Here is a 21,199-nt window from a genome sequence, read left to right on the forward strand (position 1 = left end):
GCGGCCATCAAGCTCAGAAGCAACAAAGCCCACATGGAAGAAGCACACCAGCCTATGCAACCACGAGGTGTCGAAGGGATCAGGTGTAAGGCATCATCAGAACAAAAATTCTTACCATAGTGAATGATGGGGGGAGTGCGAATCCAAAGCCGAAGCATTTTTAATCAACATTTACCCCCAGCCTACCCTACCATTGTTAATGAAAGAGTCAGTGGACGAGTAGGAAAACATCGACCAATTTGTCAAGTGTCAAACTGAACTGGTTATTCATAACTGTATATAGGCTACAACTCACTGAAAACCGAACTCACTTCTGTTTTGCCATGTCCTCAGATGGCCATGGCATAGAAGACATATAATAGTTTCTTTTCAGAGAACGCTTTCTATCATCAAATTGCAATAGCCACTTACCCAAGCAGCAGAGTAACATTCACAATAAATTCTATTTATAAATCTATGGGCACCTGCCAACTCAATCACTGGGAAAATGTGCTAATCTCATTGCCATTATATTCAGGAAACTCGGTGGGGAAGAAACTTTTATGCAGGATTGTGTTTCCCATTGGGTTAGAGGCTGATACCATTAGATAGTTAGAGGAATAACTTTTCTGAAGTCAAGTTTGGGCATCCTGTGTTAACCAAATGAAAGTAAGAAGCTTAGTAATTCAAACACATTAGGCAGAGCCAGCTCTCTCACAATAGCCTCAAAGTATTTTGAAAAGAAAAAAGAAACTTTAAATCTGCGATTTGGCAGTAGTTAGCCATCTAAAATATAAAACTCCTAATGGGAGAATTGCTAAGGTAGCAAAAGTAACTAGCTGCCTGGCTTGCTTCATGCTCATCTCCATTGTCCCCCTAATCATGTGTGCAACCCCACTAACTACTCAAGGGTTTACGTCGAGGTACAGATGTGGAAATAAAAAGGCAATCTGCTGAATATCTCCCCAGGACAAAACCACGCTGGAGAAGTAAGTATGGGATTTTATAAACAATAAGATATTTGGGTGGCTCTAAGTACTATCGCTCTGTACGTAGATAATAATTTCTGTTATTTGTACCACTGGCACAGCCACCTCAAAAGGTAGTAAATAAGTCCACCACAAACTTTATCTTTGGCCTCAAAAATGCCTTGGTTTCTGAGTTATATCTATGGTTATTAAAATAAATCACTCTCAGGAACTCAGTTGACATCTGTAGGTAACTCCTTCAATATATGACGCTGAAGACAGCATAGCTTGTCAGCCCCTTATCTGCTTGAACATTTAGATTCTCTTCCAGAAAACCAAGCTCACTGCCATCCAGTTGATTCCAACGCACAGCCACCCTACAGGGCCTGGCAGAACGGCCCCTGTGAGTTTTCCAAGAGTATAACTGTCCATGGAGTAGAAAGCCCCATTTTTCTCCTGGGGAGAGACCAAAGGTTTTGAACTACCAACATTGTGGATCACAGGGCTTCTTAAATCATCTTAAAGATGCCTTTAAATTTTTGGAAATGGAAGCAGAATCTCTTTAAGTAAATTTGTAAATGTCCTCATCTATTAATTCTTCTCCCAAACAGCATCAGTGTGTTCTTTGAAATTTATTTATGGTGGCTTCCCCCTGGGGATCAAATTCTCCCCCTCTCTTACACAGACAGCCCTGTTGGCAGAGTGGGTTACAGCATGGACGGCTAATCCCAAGGTCACAGTTTGAAACTATCAGCCACTCTGTAAAGGTTTGTAATCTTCAAAACCCACGGGAGCAGTTCTGTCCTGTCCCATAGGGATGCTATGAATCAGCATGGATTCGTGACAATGATTTGGTGTTTGATTTTGCAATGATCATGCCAAAGATTCACCTCCAATATGGGGCCATTCCTGATGCTTCAGCTGACCCCTTACTCTCCTCAAATGATTTAGCATCTTATCATGTTCTCAGTCCCAAGGGACTTAAAAAGTTCATGGGAAAATTGATTTAAAAGCTAGTGGAAATTCCCCACCACTTGAAGCACTCTCAGGGGCTGAGACCCCACTGAGACCAAGATCCTGTAGTACTTGGCTACCGTCTAAGGATTCTTCACCTTGCTTGACCTGTGCCGCCTCTGATAGTTATAAAACTCACTCAGAGAGATAATCTTTTCTTTTGAAGCCATGCTCATTCTCATTTTTCCGTCTTGGATCATGTACTTGTTCCTCTTTTTTTTCTTCTTCATAAATGAACGTGACTCCCAGATATAACAGTCCACATGGCAGTCCTGAATCTTAAAATATCTGCTGGAATTTTATGAATCACCATCAAAGAAACCAATGTTTAAATTCTTATACTCAAAATTAATTAATTGTCCTCCCCTAAATTCTTTCCTCCCTCAAATGGCTTTGTTTTTTTGCTAATGGTGCCCTCATATAGCTGTTAACTGTTCCATAGTCTTAAGACCACAATGACTCACTTATGAGTCTTCCACGTTCCATCGTAAGAGTCACCAAACAGTAATGAAGCTTTGGACTGTGATGTTTTGGTTTCCGTCCCCATCACAAATACCCACTACTGATTAAAGTTGGGCTCCTCACTGCAAGGTCAGCAGTTTAAAATCACCAGCAGCACCATGGGAGAAAAACAAGATTTTCTACTCCATTAAAGAGCTACAGTCTCTGAAACCCATATGGGTAGTTCTAGCCTGCCCTATAGGGTGATTATGAGTTGGAAGCATCTTGATAGCAGTAAGAGACATCTGATGGTAACAGGAAAATGGAAACTACAATGAGAACCTTCTACTTTAAACCTTGATTGACCCTATAGAAGGACTCAAGGTTAGTCTTCCTAAAAACTTGCACTCATTATGTTTTTATGCTACTGAACAAATTCAATGTCCCTCCACTACCTCTCAAATAAAGGCTGGCCTTTAGTCTCTTATTTAAAACTTTGTCTAATTTTTTCCTAACTAAAATTGCAGGGCACTTTTTGTTGTTGCTGCCATTCCTTTGCCTATAATCTTGAGTGCCAGATACATTATTCCTTGAACTATGACATACATGTCCATATCATTGTCATAACCTACCAACTCTTAGATGGTTTGTTCTTTCCTCTTCTCAGTTAATATTTAAATGGCTCTCCCAGATGCCGCATTTTCTGGAAAGCCTATTCCAACACATGCAATCATCAGCCCATCAGTACATTTGCTTTTACTTAATAGAATTTCTGTTTTTCTTCCAATTTTCATCAATTCCTTTCATTTCAGTAGCCACCAAGGAAATGATTTTCATAACTCCATTAGCATAAATCTTGTGCTGATTAAATTCTTAATTTAGGAATTCTGGGGTAAGATGGCTGGCTGAACACACACCCAACTGGATCCCTGTACAATAAACAGGAGTGCACTCACAGAAGGAAAGAGCATGTGAATGGAGATCTCAGAAAGCAACTTGAAAGCTAAGTAAACCAAAGCCTGTACATCTCAGAGTCTGCAGGAGGGAGCAAAGGAAAGGGAGGAAAGCACAACTCGGCTTGGGAGTCACTCAGAGCTCCTCTGCTCCCCACTGCCCCTCTGGATCCTTGCCGGCCCAAACCCCTCTAGCAACCAGACCCCATGTGGCACACTATGACCTGCTGGCAATAAGGCCAGACTTTGCCTAGCAAACTCCCTGTGCCCCACAAGCAAGCATGAGGAGCCAAACCAGTTTTGGCCATCCCTCCATGTCCAACCAGTTAGCAGGGCCCGGCCAAGTTTGGGACTCATTCCAAACCCCACCAGATATCAGGAGCAGATGCTACCAGGTGATCTCTATGTGCATTGCCAGGAAGAAGGGTCCAGCCTCAATTAGGCACTCTTTCTGTGCCACAGCAGAAACCAGGCCAAGATGTCTGTGCCCTGTCAGCCAGCAGGGCTAGGCCAGGCTAGGCACTCTTTCTGCTCCCCACCCAACTAGGCCCAATGCCATACCCAATAATCCCACAAGCTAGGAGGGCCTGCTAGGTGCAGCATTTTCTCTACCAGGCAAGTTCAAGGCCTCTAGAGGTGGATGTCTCATGTCACAACTATCTTGTTCCTCACACATGTGTTCACTGCTGACATCTGTAAAGCTCCTGGGCAGAAGCTGTACCTGACACAGAGCCCTCTTTTTTTTTAATCCTTCTTTTTCCTTTTTAAAAATTCTTGTCACATGACCTTTTTTCTCTCTTTTATGCCATCAAGTCAGTTCTGAACCACCGTGATCCAATGCACATCAAAAAGAAACACTGCCGGTCCTGTGCCATCCTCACAATTATTCCTAAGTCTGAGCCCATTGTTGCAGCCGCGGTGCCGATCTCTCTTGCTGAGTTGCTGCTTCTTTGCAGCTGCCCCTCCACTTTGCCAAGTATGATGCCCTTCTCCAGACACTGGTCTCTCCTGACAACATATCCAAAGTATGTGAGAGGCAGCCGTGCCATCCTTGCCTCTAAGACGCACTCTGGCCATACTTCTTCTAAGACAGACTTTTTTGTCCTTTCAGCAATCCCGGTATATTCAATATTCCTCACCAAGCCCTCAGTTCAAGTGCACTGTTCTTCTTCAGTCCCGTGTTCCATGTGCACCTTTCACAGGCATATGTCCCTGCTTTTACTCTTTTTTCTTATTCTTTTCTTCTCTGATATCCCTTTCTGTACCCTTTTTCCTCTTCTTTTTCTTTCTACTCTTCTTTGTCTCTTCTTCCTCCTTTCTGACAACCTTAGACCACCCCCACGTGACTAAGAAGCCCTCTCATCATTAACAGCTGTATTACAATGTCAAGAAAATAGGAATAAATCATGGTACACATACACAGACACCGAAAATAAACAAAGATGGCAGACAAAAACAATTGAATAACACCCAGGTCCAAAAAAAATATTCTGAATAAAAGGTATTAGAACTACCAGAAATCAAATTTAGAAGACTGATGATCAGATATTTTCAACAGATGTAAGAAATCTTCATGAGAACAACAGAAACACTAGGTTCTCTACACCCACTAGAATTCCACAAGATAAATAATAACAAAAATAGCCAACAAGGTAAGAATAGAGTAATAGAATCCAATAAATGGAAAGGTGAATTGGTGAGTTTGAAGACAATTCTTTCAACTACAACCAATGAGAGAAACTATCAACAACAAAAAAAGCAAAGAAAATTTTAAAATCCTTAAGAAATATGGGGGGACACTATCAAGAGGAACAGCATAGGTGTCATTGGGATTCCAGAGAAGAAGAAAATAAGAATTTAAAAGAAAACAGTATAAGATATGATGGAACTTAATTTCACTAATGCAATATAAAAGGAAGACAGCATCATTCAAGAAGCTGAGAGAACTCCCAACATAAAAGACCCAAAAGAAAACCATTATGGTACAACACGAGCAAACTTTCCAAGATCAAGAATGAAGAGGAAATCCTAAAAGTTACTATAGGGAGGCAAGAGGAGCAAAAATTCACTTATAAAGAAAAACAGTGGGAATACTCCCAGACATTTCAGTGTAACCCATGCAGGCAATGAATAACACATATAAACTCTGAAAATAAAATTTGTCAACCAAGAATCTTATATTCAGTGAAACTACTTTGCAAATATTAGTGAGAAACCAGACTGCTTTCAATTAAGAGAAATTAAAGTTCTTTGTAAAAGCAAGATTAGCATTTTAAAAAATACTAGAAGGAACACTTTGGACAGAGAATCTACAGCTAAAGCAGACAAACCTGATATCAACATACAAGACCACCCAGAAATCAAGACTCTGAGGTCAGTATTCCCACCAGCACAGAAATGTAAGAATAAACAACAACAACAAAAATCACATGCACACACACAGCAAACTGACAAAAACAAACTCACAAATGTCAGTACGGACATTTATTATTAATAAATTAAATGCACCTGTCAGGAGTTAGAAAACAGTAGACTGGATAAGAAAAGAAGGCCCATCAATATGCTGCCTAAAGGAAATCTTAGGCATAATGACAGAATCAAAGAATGGAGACAAATTTACCAACCTAATTACAACCATTAGAGAAAGGTGGGTGGCAATATTAATGTCCAATAAAATAGACTTCAAAGCAAACAACAATAAAAAAGGACACAATAAAATTATTAACGCCATGGTTACATAACCATAATAAACATATACACACACAATGAAAGACCATCAAAATATGTTAATCTTATAGGGTTGAAAAGAAAAACATACACTGTAGCAATAATAGTAGGAGACTTCAATACAATATTCTCAAGGAAAGGCAGACGTCATGAAAGAAATTCAATGAAGACATAGGAAATAAATAATACAATTCAACTTCCTAGATATATTTTAAAATACCGGGATTCTGCACTCCACTTTTTCAGACCACAATTCTATAAAATTATAAATCAACAACAGAAAGAACAAGGGGGAAATATCAAATGCATAGAAACTGAACCACACACTTCTTAAAAATTCCTGGGGAATAGATGAAATAAAGGGTGACATTTTTTAAATTCCTTGAAATAACTGAGAACAAAAACCACAATATACAAAAAACTGTAGGGATAGATTAGTATCAGTTATCAGAGGGCAATGAATATATCAAAACAATAAAATAATGCCCTATGAACAAGTGGAATTCATTCCAGGATGTTTCAACATTAGAAAAGCAATCGATGTAATCTACCACATATATAAAACAAAAATAAGACCCACACAATCATATAAAAAATTCAGAAAAGGTATTTGACAATACCTAACAAACATCCTGATAAAGAATTAGGAATAGGAGGGATATTCTTCATCGTAATAAAAGTCAAAGACTATACAAAAAACATTATTGGAAACAATCAGATGATTCAGCAACATGGAAAGATACAAGATAACATACCAACATTAATTAGATTCCTGTTTACAAAAAAGAGAAAGAAATAAAGAAGTCATACCGTTTACATTAGTCCTATAAAAGATTAAATATTTAGAAATAAACCTAACCAGGGAAACAATTCTTGTACAAAGAAAATGATAGTCCATTACTACGATAAATCAAGAGATACCTACAGAAATTGCAGAATGCCCACATCCATGGACAGGAATACTTAACATTGTGAAAATGTCATTATCCAAAGCAATTTATAAATACCGGACAATTCCAACCTAAATTCCAACTTCTGTTTTTAAAGAAATGGAGAATCTAATGACTAACTTTATATGGAGAAGAAACAGACCCAGGATAAACAAAAAACTTCTTAAAAATGAAACAAGAAGATGGCGCCCAGTTAGATTTACCCACCTGGAGCTCCTGCTCCCAGACCAGAAAATTACACGATAAGGTGAAGGAGACTGGGAGGCAGAGTCCTAAAATTAGAATCAGAGTACTAACGTCTGTCCCCAACCCCTGCTTTATTTTCTCACTCACAAAGCGAATGGAGAAGGCACTGAAATGCTCTAGGTTCGTTGTGCTGGGCTCCTGGGCTCCGTACTGAGCCTCTGCCTGTGCCCTAGTCCGGCAGTGAGTAGCAATTTCCCCGGGCTGACCTCCAAAAGGGGTCATAATCCCAGAATGGAAGAGAACCTTTGGAAGCTAGTCACAGGATCCCACACCAGAGCCCCCTGTGCTGTTAGCTACCTTGGGCTCATAGCCTAGGGGTCGGTGTTGGTGCAGGAAGCCAAAGATTCAGAGCAATTAAAAACACATCAGGAAATTCACCTGAGTCCGATCGCAGTGTGGCAGAGCTTAAGGGGCCAGGGGGCAGTTGAATTCAGTTCCAGTTGGCCGAGAGGAAAACAACCTCTCTGATAAGCTAGATCTCCTCCCCTGGGGTCAGCATGACAGCCCCAAAATCAGGGCTCCCCATATGCCCAATATAAAAAAGAGGAAAAAAATATTTTCTGGGTAAAAACTGCACATACCAGGCTCATTGTTTAACTCCAAGACAAACTGGCAGAACAAGTCCTTTAACATACATTAGCACAGTAAGGGAGCCAGTGCTAAGGAATGCCAGAAGTTAGCTACAGAGTCAGGAGACTATCAACAAAACAGAGTCTCTGGAGCAAGCCGCCTCAGTTTCAGAATATCTCACTGAGTACAAATCCAGAGCCCATGGCCAGGAGGCCAATTTAATTTAATTCAATTCAAGCTGGTGGGGTGTGGGTGGGGAAGGACACTGAGGTATCGGGGCATCAGCAGTCTTGGCTCAAGCTAGGGTAACTCCGAACCCCCAACAGGTGAGCTACTGTCTGCCCTCAGTGATCCTACACGCAGCTGGGGAGGTCCTGCCTGTCCTCCATGTGGATGGAGGATCCCCTGCTGGTCCTGGGGCCCTAAGCATGACTGAGGGAACTTCCACCCCTGCTGCAGTGCAGCATACAGCACAAGGCTGTTATACCAGTGATCTCCAGTGCTCCACACCACTGCGGGAACTGAAGCCTGGCCTCTGCTGGGATCTTGCCTATGAGGATATTTCTGCCCAGCATCTGTGGGACCCTACAACAAGTGAGTATACCACCCCGCTGCCTTGAGGCAGGGTTGGAACTCCTATAGGCCCACGGTCAGGCAATCAGAACTTAGCTATATTCTTTTTCTTTTCTCTTTCTTCTCTCTCCCTTTGATCTTTCACACTGCAGTTGGTCTCAGTGGGCTGTTTCGTTTTCTCTTTTTCTTTCTTTTTACTTATCTTTCTTTCTTTTTCCTCTTCTCTCCCTCTCTTTCCTTTCACACGCCACTCATGGTTTACAGGCAACTACCTCCACCTAGGGCAACTCTGGCCAAAGAGCAGGGGGAACTTCAGCTTGCGCTCAGTGGGAGCCTTGCACACCACACAAGGCAGTTGTGGAAATCCTCTACAGCAGTCCATGCTGCTGAGGAAACTGCCGTCTGACCTTTACAGTTATCTTGCCAACTGGAGTAATTCTGCCCAGCACGGGTCGACCCTACCCCAAGAGGGCACACCAACCTGCCACCTCAAGACAGGGTTTAAAACCCTCAGGCCCCACGTTCAAGAGATCAGAGATCAGCCATCTCTTTACTGTTTATTGTTTTCTTCTCTCTTTCTTCTCTTTCCTAACACAGTCAGTCTCAGGGAGCACAGTTGTGTTTTTATTCCTCTTCTTTCTCTTTCTTTTCTTTTTCTTTCTTTCTTCTCTCGCTCTTTTTTCTTTTTTGTTTCTTCTTTTTTTGGTCTTCTTTTCTATTTCTCTCCTCTCCCACACTTTTGTTCCACATGCCACTGCTGGCTTCTAGCCCCCTACCCTCTGTGTAGGGCAACTCTGCCCACCCAGCAGGGAGAGCTCCAGCTTACCCCCTGTGGCAGAGCTGCACACGACATGAGACAATGCTACACACGTCAGGCAAGGGGCTCAGCTATCTCTTTATCAATTTATTTTTTCATTCATTCTTTTCTTCTTCTTTTGCTTTATCTTCTTTTATTCTCTTCTTCCATCTCTTCTCTCTTTACTGCCACAGTCTCAGCAGATTCCGTTTTTCTTTTTTGTTGTTTTCTTTTTGACTCTTTGTTCTTGTTGTAGTTTTGTCTTTGGATTTTTGGGGTGGATTCATTTGATTTTTATTTTTTCTCTTTTCTTTGCTTTCTCCTTTCTCTTTTTTTCTTTTCTTCTCCCTCTCTTTCATTTCACAAACCAATACGGGCCTACGGACCACTCCACTCCTCCTAGGGCAATTCTGACGCCCTAGAGAGGGGAGCTCCCACCTGCACTTGTTGGCTTTACGTGCAGCTTGGGAAATCTTTTCCACCCTCCACTACACTCCAAGAAGCTGGGGGAAATCTCCCATTCAAATGGCTTGGGGAACTCCCACCTACACCTCAAGACCCTACAAGTGACTGGGGGAACTCCTGTCTGCCATTTATGCTGCTCCACGCTGCTGTGGGAGCATCTGCCCAACCTCCACAGCGATCTCTCCGATGAAGGTTATTCTGCCTGCAATCCACAGTGGTCTATACCAAGGAGAGTACATCCACCCACCCTCCACAGCATTCCAGTTGCAGAGGGAAACACCACACACCCTCCAAGGTGCCCCAAACCCCATGGGACACACAATTATGGCTTCTTGGGAGATCAGCCAGTGAAATAAATACCATCTTCATAGGCCTACAACCACCCGAGCAGTGTCCCGTGAAAATACTATCGAACTCACATTCCAAATAATGGAATACTGGTTGGTTAGGGTAAGAGTGAAACCACAGAAGGATAGCCTGACTTCCCAGTGCATCTACCTGCAGGTAGATTGAAGAAGCACTAATATTAGTCCTCCAAGAGAGAACCTGGTGCTCTTTGACTCTGGAAGATGGTGCTGGGCTCCTCTAAAATAACACATAAATAGCAACAGCCCCAACAGCCTTAGCAAAAAAGCAGGAGAATCAGAAGACAATACTGGAAGAACTCATGACCCTAACAACATACACAAAAGAAGCAAACATTGACCTGCCACAGAAAGAAATCTTCAGAATACTGCTTGGAGTAATACAGGATATAAGGGAAGCAATACAGAAAAAGGATGAAATAATAGAGGAGATAATGGCAACGTGCCAAAGGAAAATAAAAGACCTAAGGGATGAAATTAAAAAAGACAGTAGCAAATTAAAACACTTTGCGAACAATCTTGAGGAGGCAGAGAATCTCACCAGTGACCTAGAGGATAACCCAGCAGACATCAAGTATCGGGAAAAGCAGTCAAATAAGACAATCAGAGAAGCTGAAGAAAACCCGAGGGCTATGTCTCATGCTATGAATAGGAACAATATTAGAATAATTGGGCTACTGGACAAGACACAACAAAGAAGTCAACAGCAAAATAGTGAGGGAATTCTTAGAGGAAAACTTCCCCAGCTTAACACACTGCGGACGGATCCCGAGTTTACTCGTGTTCCGTGCAGCATCTGTTACGGACGGATCAGGAGATAACTCTTGATTTCTACATGTTGTCTTCAGATGCCATCTGCTTGGAAATATTTTAACTACTTCGTCTATTTAGGTGTTTACCTCAGTAGTGAATGTGCCGTGATTCTCCGAAAGTAAGACATCCCCTGAAAATAAGACCTGCTTACGGTTTTGCCTCTCGCTGAAATATAAGGCATCACCCCAAAATAAGACCTCCCCAAACATAAGGCCTCCCCGATAATAAGGCAACGCGAAGCTACCATTACTCTGGACTTTGGACCATAGCAGTGGGCTCTGCCACACAGCTCACTGTTGGCTGCAGCACCAGTGGAGCGGACAGGAAGTGTGAGTAAATGTACCATAGGTTGTTGTACATGGAACTAATGGTAGTAACAAAAAATCTTGATACTGTAGGATTCACAGTGTGTCTGGTTATGCTGGTTTGCAATGACAACCACTACCATACCATATACAAGTAATACATTTCCTTTTTATGAATTCAACAATAAATATGTACCATATTCTTCTTCATGGGAAAATAAGATACCCCATGAAAATAAGACCTAGTGCATCTTTAAGAGCAAAAATTAATATAAGAACTGTCTTATTTTTGGGAAAACGGGGTATCAAACTCGATTGTCTTCATGCTCTTTTTGCTTATTTAGCATTTGTAGTGCATTTTGGTTAAAGCAAATAGTTATTATTTGTTTGAATTGTTTTGCAAGGAATTGTTCACTTATCATGATCAAACCTCAGTGAAATGTAAAACATCACCTAAATCGCTCAAGTGGTCTCTCCCATTACACAAAAAAACATGAAGAAATTCTTATCCCTAATTCTTCTAATGGGATAAACAAGAAAAGGTAGTTGGAAAGATTATTGGTCAACAGATCCTCTAATAGCTACCCCAATATTTTTGCAGACTATGAGTTGTAATAGATTTGAACAAATATGGACATTTTGGCACTTTAATGATAACACTAAAATGGACAATAGCTCTGGAAGACTCTAAAATTCAACCTGTGCTGGATTATTTCCTCAATAAATTCAGGACACTTTACAGATCAAAGCAACAGTCGTCTTTGGATGAGGGGATGATTCCGGGGAGAGGACGCCTGAGGTTTCAAACATACAGCCCAGCAAAGATTACAAAATATGGTTTACTTGTTAGGATGGTGTGTGAGAGTGACAAAGGCTATATCTGCAATATGGACATTTATACTGGTGAAGGGAAGAAATTAGAAGAAACTGTTTTCTCAGTTATTGGCCCTTATCTTGGTATGTGGCACCATATCTACCAGGATAATTACTATAAGAGTACCTCTACTGCTAATTTACTACTGAAAAACAAAACTAGAATCTGTGGTATTATTGGAGTGAACAGAAGTTTACAGCTAACTCTAAAAGACAAAGCATTAAAAATGAAGAAAGGCGACAAGTTTTCTGTAGAAAAGGTAACATTCTTCTCCTCATATGGAAAGACAAGTTGTTAAAAAAAAAATCCGGTCTTTAATCTGTTAATAAATGAAAATCAGGCAACCATTCAGGAGGGTGAAAGAACACCAGCCAGACTGAATCCCAAAAGAAGTTACCAAGACACATAATAGCTAAACTATCCAAAAAGAAAATAAGGGCAAACAATTAGAAGATGAATAACTATTGCAAAAGAATGGGTACTGGCAGAGATCAGAAATGAAACCAGGAAGTTTCTAGAAACCAATGAGAATGAATTACAACATACCAAAACTTTTGGGACATAGCAAAAGCATTTATCAGAGGCAGGCTGATAGTAACACATGCACACATGAAAAAGAAATAGAGACTTGTGTTTGATATGCAGGCACAAAACTTAAACCAATTAGAGCAGAGTCAATAGAACAATCCTACCAATAACAAAAGGAAAGAAATAATAAAAATCAGAGCTGAGATATAGGAGAGAGAAAACAAGAAAACTATGGGAAAATATTCTTGCAGCTAAAAGTTGGTTCTTTGAAAGGATTAACAGAATTGATACACTGCTTGCAAACCTAACCAAAGAAAGGACGGAACAAATTTCAACAGCATGGATGAGGGAAGAAACAGGGGACATTCCAATAGACCCTAATAAAATCAAAAGGATAATTACACAGTACTATGAAGGACTGTACTCTGATGAATTCAACAACTTTGAAGACTTGGACAAATACTTGGAAAAACAATCCTCCCTCCCTAGGCTATCCCAGATGGACATCAAGAACCTCAACAGACCCACAGCATTGGAAGAAATAGACAAGGTAATCAAGGGATTACCAAAAAAAAAAAAAAAAATTCCCCTGGGCCAGATGGCTTCACAGGAGAATTCTACCAAGCATTCAGGGAAGAACTGACACCAATCCTACACAAACTCTTCCAGAACATAGAAAAAGACAGAAAACTCCCAAACTCTTTCTATGAAGCTAGTATAACTGTGATACCTAAAGTGGGCAATGATCCCACAAGAATAGAGTACCACAGAAAAATATCCCTAATGAACATCAATGCAAAAAACCTTAACAAAATACCAGCCGATAGAGTACTAAAGCATACAAACAAATAATTCACCATGAGCAAGTGGGATTCTTACCAGGGATGCAGGGATGGTTCAACATATAAAAGACCATTAGTATTATTTGCCACATCGACATGACAAATTATAAGAACCACATGATAATATTGATAGATGCAGGAAAAGCATTCAACATCCAACACCCATTCCTATGTAAGACACTCAAGAAGACAGGATTGGAAGAAAAATTCCTCATTATTATACAAGCTATATATGAAAAACCAACAGCTAATGTGGTAATCAATGGAGAAAATACAAAAACAATTTCACTGAAAAAGGGAACCAGACAAGGATGCCCCTTGTCCCCACTCATATTTAATATTGTAATGGAGGTCCTAGTTAACAACGTAAGACAAATAAAAGACATCAAAAGTATTTGTCTAGGGAAGGAAGAGGCGAAACTAATGTTATTCACAGATGATATGATTTTATATACCAAAAATCCCCAAAACTCCACAAGTGGAGTGTTGGAAGCGATAGAGGAATATGGCAGAATGGCAGGACACAAGATCAACAAACAGAAGTCTACTGGACTGTACACATCAGACAAGATCACAGAAGAGGCAATTAAAAAGGTAGTACCATTTAAAATAGTCTAGCACAAATTGAAATATCTAGGGATATAACTGACTAAACATCAAAAGATTTGTACGAGGAAAACTACAGAACTCTATTACAAGAAACCAAGAGTGATCTCAACAAATAGAAGAATATCCCATGCTCATGGATTGGAAGATTCAATATAGTAAAGATGTCAGTTCTGCCCAAAGGCACTATATATATGCTATCCTGATATGAATACCATCATTCTTCTTCAAAGAACAGGAAAAACTAATTATAAACTTCATATGGAGAGGGAAGAAGCCCAGAATTAGCAGAGAACTCCTTAAGAAGGAAAAAGTGGAAGGACTTGCTCTACCTGACTTTAACACATGTTATGCAGTGGTCAAAACAGTGTGGTGCTGGTATAACAAAAGATATTCAGACCAATGGAAAAAAGCTGAAAACCCAGAAATAAAAACATTAGCATACAGACAACTGATTTTTGATAAGGGCCTCCAAAATATCAAATGGGAGGTGGATACCTTCTTCAATATGTGGTGCTGGAAAAAGTGGGTATTTACCTGCAGAAAAATGAAGCAAGGCCTTAACATCACTCCATGAACAAGAATAAATTCAAGGTGGATCACAGACATTGAGGTAAAACCAACTATTCAGGCCATTAATGAGGGAATTGGGACAAACTGAGAGCATCAACACAGGGAATACATAGACTATCGGAAATAGGGAAGGATAAAAATACAGAGGAGTCACAAATTGACAAGTGGGATAATACACCCATGTACATTGAAGAATTTATCAAGAGAGTAATAAGAGAGCCCACAGACTGGGAAAACATCTTCAGCAATGACCCATCAGACAAAGGCCTTATTACTAACATCTACAATATTTGCAATCTTACAATAAGAAAAAACTAACTGCCCACTAAGGAGGTGGGCAAAGGACATGGACAGAAGTTTCACAGGAGCAGAAATCTGAATGGCCAATAAACATATGAGAAAATGTTCCTGGTCATTAGCCATAATTGAAATGCAAATTAAAACAACTATGAGACACCACCTAACACCTTCAAAGATAGCCCAATTCAAAAAATCAGAAAGTAGCAAGTGATGGAGTGGCTATGGGGTTAAAGGAACTCTCATCCACTGCTGGGACCTTTAGGTATGTACAGGCATTATGGAAATCAATTTGGCGATATTTAAACAGACGGAAATTGAGCTACCATATGAACCAGCAATCCCCCTACTGGGCATATACCCAGAAGAGGCAAGAAACAAACCACAGCCAGACATCTGTGCTCCAATGTTCATCGCGGCACAGTTCAAAATTACAAGGAGTTGCAAACAACGCACATTTCCATCAACAGCCAAATGGATTAAAAAACTGTGGTACATACATACAATGGTTTACTACGCATCCCTAAAAAGCAGCGATGAACACATGAAGCACATTGCCGCATGGGAAGAACTGGAGGAAATCATGCTAAGTGAAGTAAGCCAAGCTCAGAAGGACAAGTACAACATGAGTCCACTGAGGTAAGCTTAAAAAAATGGGGCATAGGGGAAAAGCTAGTATATATACATCCTGGGGGTGAGGTTCAGCTACTATGGCAGGGGCTAGACCCAACTCAGGGATATATACAGCAGCCACCTAAATAGGAGGGGAAAAGGAAAAAGTGGGGGGAAAAAGACATGGGTTGGGGGGAACAGGGCACTAACCCACCCAAGGGGACGGTATTGTTTCTATCTCCAAAACAGTGGGAAAGAGAGACCAAGCTTTAACCCATTGAGCCAAGATGTGAATACAATGTGCCAGGGAACCAATAGAGAGGTCTGTAGGGGTGGCCCCAATCCCAACTATGTGGACACCTCACCCCCTCAGAAGAATGCACTTCAGAGGACAGCACTGGGGGCACAGCTTGGGGAGAGGGGCGCGTCTGATTAGAGCACACTGGAGAAATGAAAAGGGAGGGAGAGGGAGGGGAGGACATCCTCGCCCACCAAGCCCTGAGGACATGAATCCCTCCCAGAGCAGACAACGCACAGAGAAGACCATAAGGCTGTCCCCACCACGAGACACGGCGTCGCTCACTAAACCATAGCACTGCGGGGAACAACACTGGAGACACAGCATGGGAATTGTGTACAATCTGACCCCATCATGCTGGGGTGAAATCTAAGGAAATGCAACAGAGCAGCAAGGGGAGCAAAGTGATGAAATCCCCAAGGAATACCAAAAAATAGACGTTAAAGACAGAGTGTGGCACCCCACCAACAAAACAATCAGTTATGCTTGTTTTGCTGGTCTTGACTTCCTTTGTTGTTTTATTTGGCCTTGCCTGGTTTTTGTACTTATTAATATATCTGCATGTCTATCTAGAGAAGAGAGGGGTTAAATAATTCAGAGATGAAAAGAACGGGATCAATGGTTCTGTGGTGATATGGGAGAAAGGGACCTGGGAGAATGGAGTGGCGGGGGAACCAACCCAGGTACAAGGGAACAGCAAGTGAACTAAAATCAATGGAGAGAAGAGTGTAGGATGCCTTGTGAGGCTTAATCAAAGGCACTGTAGCAGTGAGGAATTACTAAACCAAAATGAAGGCCGAACATGATGGTGGGACAAGAGAAAAGTAAAAAGAAATAGAAGAAAGAACCTGGAACCAAAGGACATTTATAAAGGTCTAAATCCAGGTATGTACATATGTAAATATATATATATATATATGTATGATAAATATATATAATTTAAAATAAATATGTAAATATATATATATATATAAAATGAGAAGGGAATAGGACTATGTACTCCTATCTGTATGTTATGAATTAAGGTTGCAGATGGACATTGGGCCTTGACTCAAGTACTCCCTCAACACAAGAACACTTCGTTCTAACAATCCAGCACTCTTTGATGCTCACCTTCCCGACATGATCGCTGAAGACAAAATGAGTGTGTAAGCAAATGTGTTGAAGAAACCTGATGGTGCCAGGCTATCAAAAGATATGGCATCTGGGGTCTTAAAGGCTTGAAGATAAACAAGCAGCCATCTACTGAGAAGCAACAATGCCCACATGGAAGAAGCACACCAGCCTGTTCGATCATGAGGTGTCGATGGGATCAGTTATCAGGTATCTAAGACCCAGAATAAAACCATACCCAAGGTGTATGGGCAGGGGCATGGTGTGGATACCCAATGCCCATCTGTAGACAATTGGACATCCCCTCCCTCACAGAGGGGTCACAGGGAGGAGATGAGCCAGTCAGGGTGCAGTATAGCACCAATGAAACAGACAACTTTCTCTAGTTCTTTGGTGCTTCCTTCACCCCACTATCATGACCTCAATTCTACCTTACAAATCGGGTTAGACCAGAACATGCACACTGCTACAGATAAGAGCCTGCAACACAGGGAATCCAGGCTAGATAACCCCCTTAGGGCCAACAATGAGAGTAGAGATACCAGGAGTATTAGGGAAATGGTGGGGGGAGGAAGGGGTAATCGATCACAAGGATTGACATAAACCTTTGACATATCCCCAGGGGGATAAACAATGGAAAAGTGGGTGAGGGGCAATGGAGGACGATATAAGACATGAAAATAATGATCTATAACTTATCAAGGGCTCATGGATGGTGGCTGGGGGATGGAGGGGAAGAAATGGGGAACTGATATAAGGGGCTCAAGTGGGAAGAGAATGCTTTGAAAAAGATGATGGCAGCCTACATGCGAATGTGTTTGACACCCTGGATGACTGTATGGATTGTGATAAGAGTTGTAAGAGCCCCCAATAAAAATATCTAATAATAACAAAAAAGGAGTAAAAACAAAGCAGGAGGCCTTTCAATATCCAACCTCAATCCCAATACATAGCTATGGCAGTTAATACAGCTTACTATTTGCACCACGATCAGTACATATAACAATAGAACAGAGAACTAAGACACAAATTCTACCTATAAAAAAACTCATCTTCAAAAAAAGAAAAATATATTAAATTGGAAAGAGAGAATCTCTTCGACAAATGGTGCTGGCAAAAATTGTATCTCCATCTACAGATGAATGAAACAGGATTCATACCTCAACATATGCACAAAAGCAAACTTAAGATGGATTGAAGATATAAATTTAAATCCTCGATCTTTAAAAATCATAAATGAGAAAATAGGGACAAACTTAAGAGTCCTATTACAGGGCATAGACAGCAATGGGGCATCAGGGCACTAATACACCCAGGGGAAGGGCATTGTTCATGTCTCCACAGGAAAGGGGGAAAGAGAGTAGAACTCCTTCTGGTGTGCCAATTTTTGAGGGCAAAGTCCCTGCTTGAAGCAGCTCATTCCCAGAGGACTGCAAGGGTGGCGTCAGCTGGAGACAGGAAATCCCCTCCCTGGAAGACAGTATTACAGATGGCAGCAGTGAAAATGCCGTTTTTGGGACCCAACCCCCTGCGCCTCCGCCCTTCCCATTCCCCCTCCCCACAACTGTCTGTCCTGTCAGTGTCTCCTTGGGATTGCTTATCCTGCTTATATATATAGACGCAAAAAGAGAACAACGAAAAAAAAAAAAACCCTTGTAAATGGTTCCAAGTCTAAATGATATCCTGACCCGGAGTAGATGGATAGCTCTCTGCTCAGTAGCAGGCAGGATCGGTTATAATCCATCAGGCCAATCCCCTTTTCTTTCAGGGCTCCATATCTAGAGACCCACTTGCTTAACAGCACTCATACTCGTCAGTTCTCAACATTTGTGACCAAAAGGTACGCCTACTACAAGACCCCATTGCTCTTCCTGTAGCCAGGGGTGGAGCAGTTCAGTGCCCCACGCATTCTGCTACACCTTTAGACGTTCAGTGTGGCCCCCCTTTCTGAGTAACCCCCAACCTGTTCAGAGGAGGTGCCAAGTGCTGCCCCCTAAGTTAGAAGTCTACAATCTGCCTTCCGCAGGGACTTCACGACTTTGCTCCCATTGCTGGTCTGTGGCACTCCCCTCTTGGTTTGCCCCCATATGGGCTCCCCTGGGCAGAGCTTTGTTTGTATGCATTTTTCACAGTAGGTGAGCATCTAGCAACTTGCTCTGACTTAGTGCACCCCAGTGGCTTCACCTGGGAAGTTCTCTCTGGTCACAGTGACATTTTTTTGAAAAGCAGTTTCACTCAAACCTTATTTTTGTGATGACAGATTTAAGAGAATACTGTGAGGCTGTGAAATTTTGTTTCCTGCCCCAGAAACTTGTGATGTTGAACACAGCTTACAAGGGCAGTGCTATGGGGAAAACAGTGTATGAGTGGTTTTCTCATTTCTAAAAAGGTGGTATGTCGATGGACGACAAGCCTAGTTCTGGACATCCGTCAGCTTCCTAAATGGACAAAAATATCGACTCGTAGTGTATTTGAAGTTCATTCCACCATGCCAGACTGTTAATCAAGCTTTCTATTTAGAGGCTTTGAAAAGATTGGTTTTGGCTAACGCCTTCAGCACAGCTTGCAGTTCTGCCTTCAGTGTCGTTGGTGCTTTCTTATACGCTAACTCTTGAAATGGTGGAAAGGCAACTAGTTCTTTTTGTACAGTGAATATGTCTTCATTCCATCTTTTTTGATGTTCCTTGAATTCCACAAGATTGGGCTCCTATAATCTTTCCACATTGCAATCGGGGCCTTTTTCCTAAGTTCCTTCAGTTTGAGATTTGCTGAGAATGCGCTTAGTTTTCTAACTTTGTTTCTGCACATTTCATTATACTATTTTACTCTGCCCTCTTGGACTGCTGCCCTTTGGAATTTTCTATTTCTTTGGCTTCTTCATCTCTTCCATTTGTCTTAGCTACCAAATTATTAAAAGAAAGTTTGAATATCTCTTCTAGCATCCACTTGTATCTTTACTTTCTGTAGTTTTTTTTTTAATGAACATTTGCTTTCTTCACGAGTGATGTTCTTCTAAAGCTCGTTAGGTCTTATGCCATTAGTATTTGATGCAGCAGATCTGTTCTTGACATTCAGCTGGGATAAACTAAAGTTTGTGTTTTAACTCTCATGGGTTTGTCTTCATTTTCTTCAGCTTAAATTTGAAATCACATATGGAAACTTGATGGTCTGTTCCACAGTCATTCCTGGTGTGCTTTGGTTGCTGATATTGAGCTTCTTCATCAAGTCTTTCCACAAATGTAATCAGTTTGATTTCTGTGCATTCTATCTGGAGCTATCTTCCTGTATAGGCACTGTTGTGAATGACAAATGGTATTTGCTATGAACAAGTTGTTGGTTTGTGGGATTCGTTCATGGGATCTCTACCTTCATTTCTTTCACCAAGAATATATTTTCCAATATTGTTCCTTCCTTATTGTTTTCAATTCTTGCATTCCAATCACCAATAATTATCAATGCATCTCAATTGCTTGTTTGATCAATTTCTGACTAAACATTGGTAGAATTCTTCACTTTCTTACTCACTTTGGTGCTTGGTTCATAAAATTATAGTTGTATTGACTGAATTTCCCTGGAGGTGGACAGATATAGTCCTATAAGAGACAGCGTTGTACTTCAAGAGGTATCTTAAAATGTCCTTTTTGACAATGAATGCAACGCCATTGCTCTTCATTGTTTCATTCCTGGCATAGCATACCATACAATTTTCTGATTCAAAATGGCCAAGAGCTGTCTATTCAGCTACCCCACCTCTAGGATATCAATCTATATGCATTCAATTTCATTTTTGACCTTTTCCAATTTTCCTGGATTCATAATTCATATGCTATAAGTTTTGATTATTACTAGATTTTTGTAGCTCTTTATTCTCATTTTGAGTTGTGCCCCATCAGCTTATGAACATCCCAGAGCCTCCACTCCCACAGGGTTTTCTACACTCACGTCACCTGGTTGACTGTACTTTGAGAAAGCAGCTCCTCCTCTGTCACATTTCCAGCACCTTCCCACCCAGGGGGCCCATGTTCCAGCACTATCTCTGACAACATTCGGTTTCTCTACACCTTCTTTATTGGACAATGTTTCCATGTTATGCATAAGATTTTCAACAGCTTCTTCCTCCTGAGCAGGCAGCTAATTCCTTCTGTGTCGTCTGCGCTTGGTCTCGAAGCTCTGCTGAATCCTGTTTATTTTGGGTGACTTGGCTGGCATTTGAAATACCAGTGGCATAGCTGCCAGCATCACAGCAACACAAAAGTCACCACAGTAAGACAAACTGACTGATGAGTGATGG

Source organism: Echinops telfairi, unplaced genomic scaffold (assembly GCF_000313985.2).
Source record: "Echinops telfairi isolate 266 unplaced genomic scaffold, ASM31398v2 ScPeMD7_7420;HRSCAF=8458, whole genome shotgun sequence".
Lineage (NCBI taxonomy): Eukaryota > Metazoa > Chordata > Mammalia > Afrosoricida > Tenrecidae > Echinops > Echinops telfairi.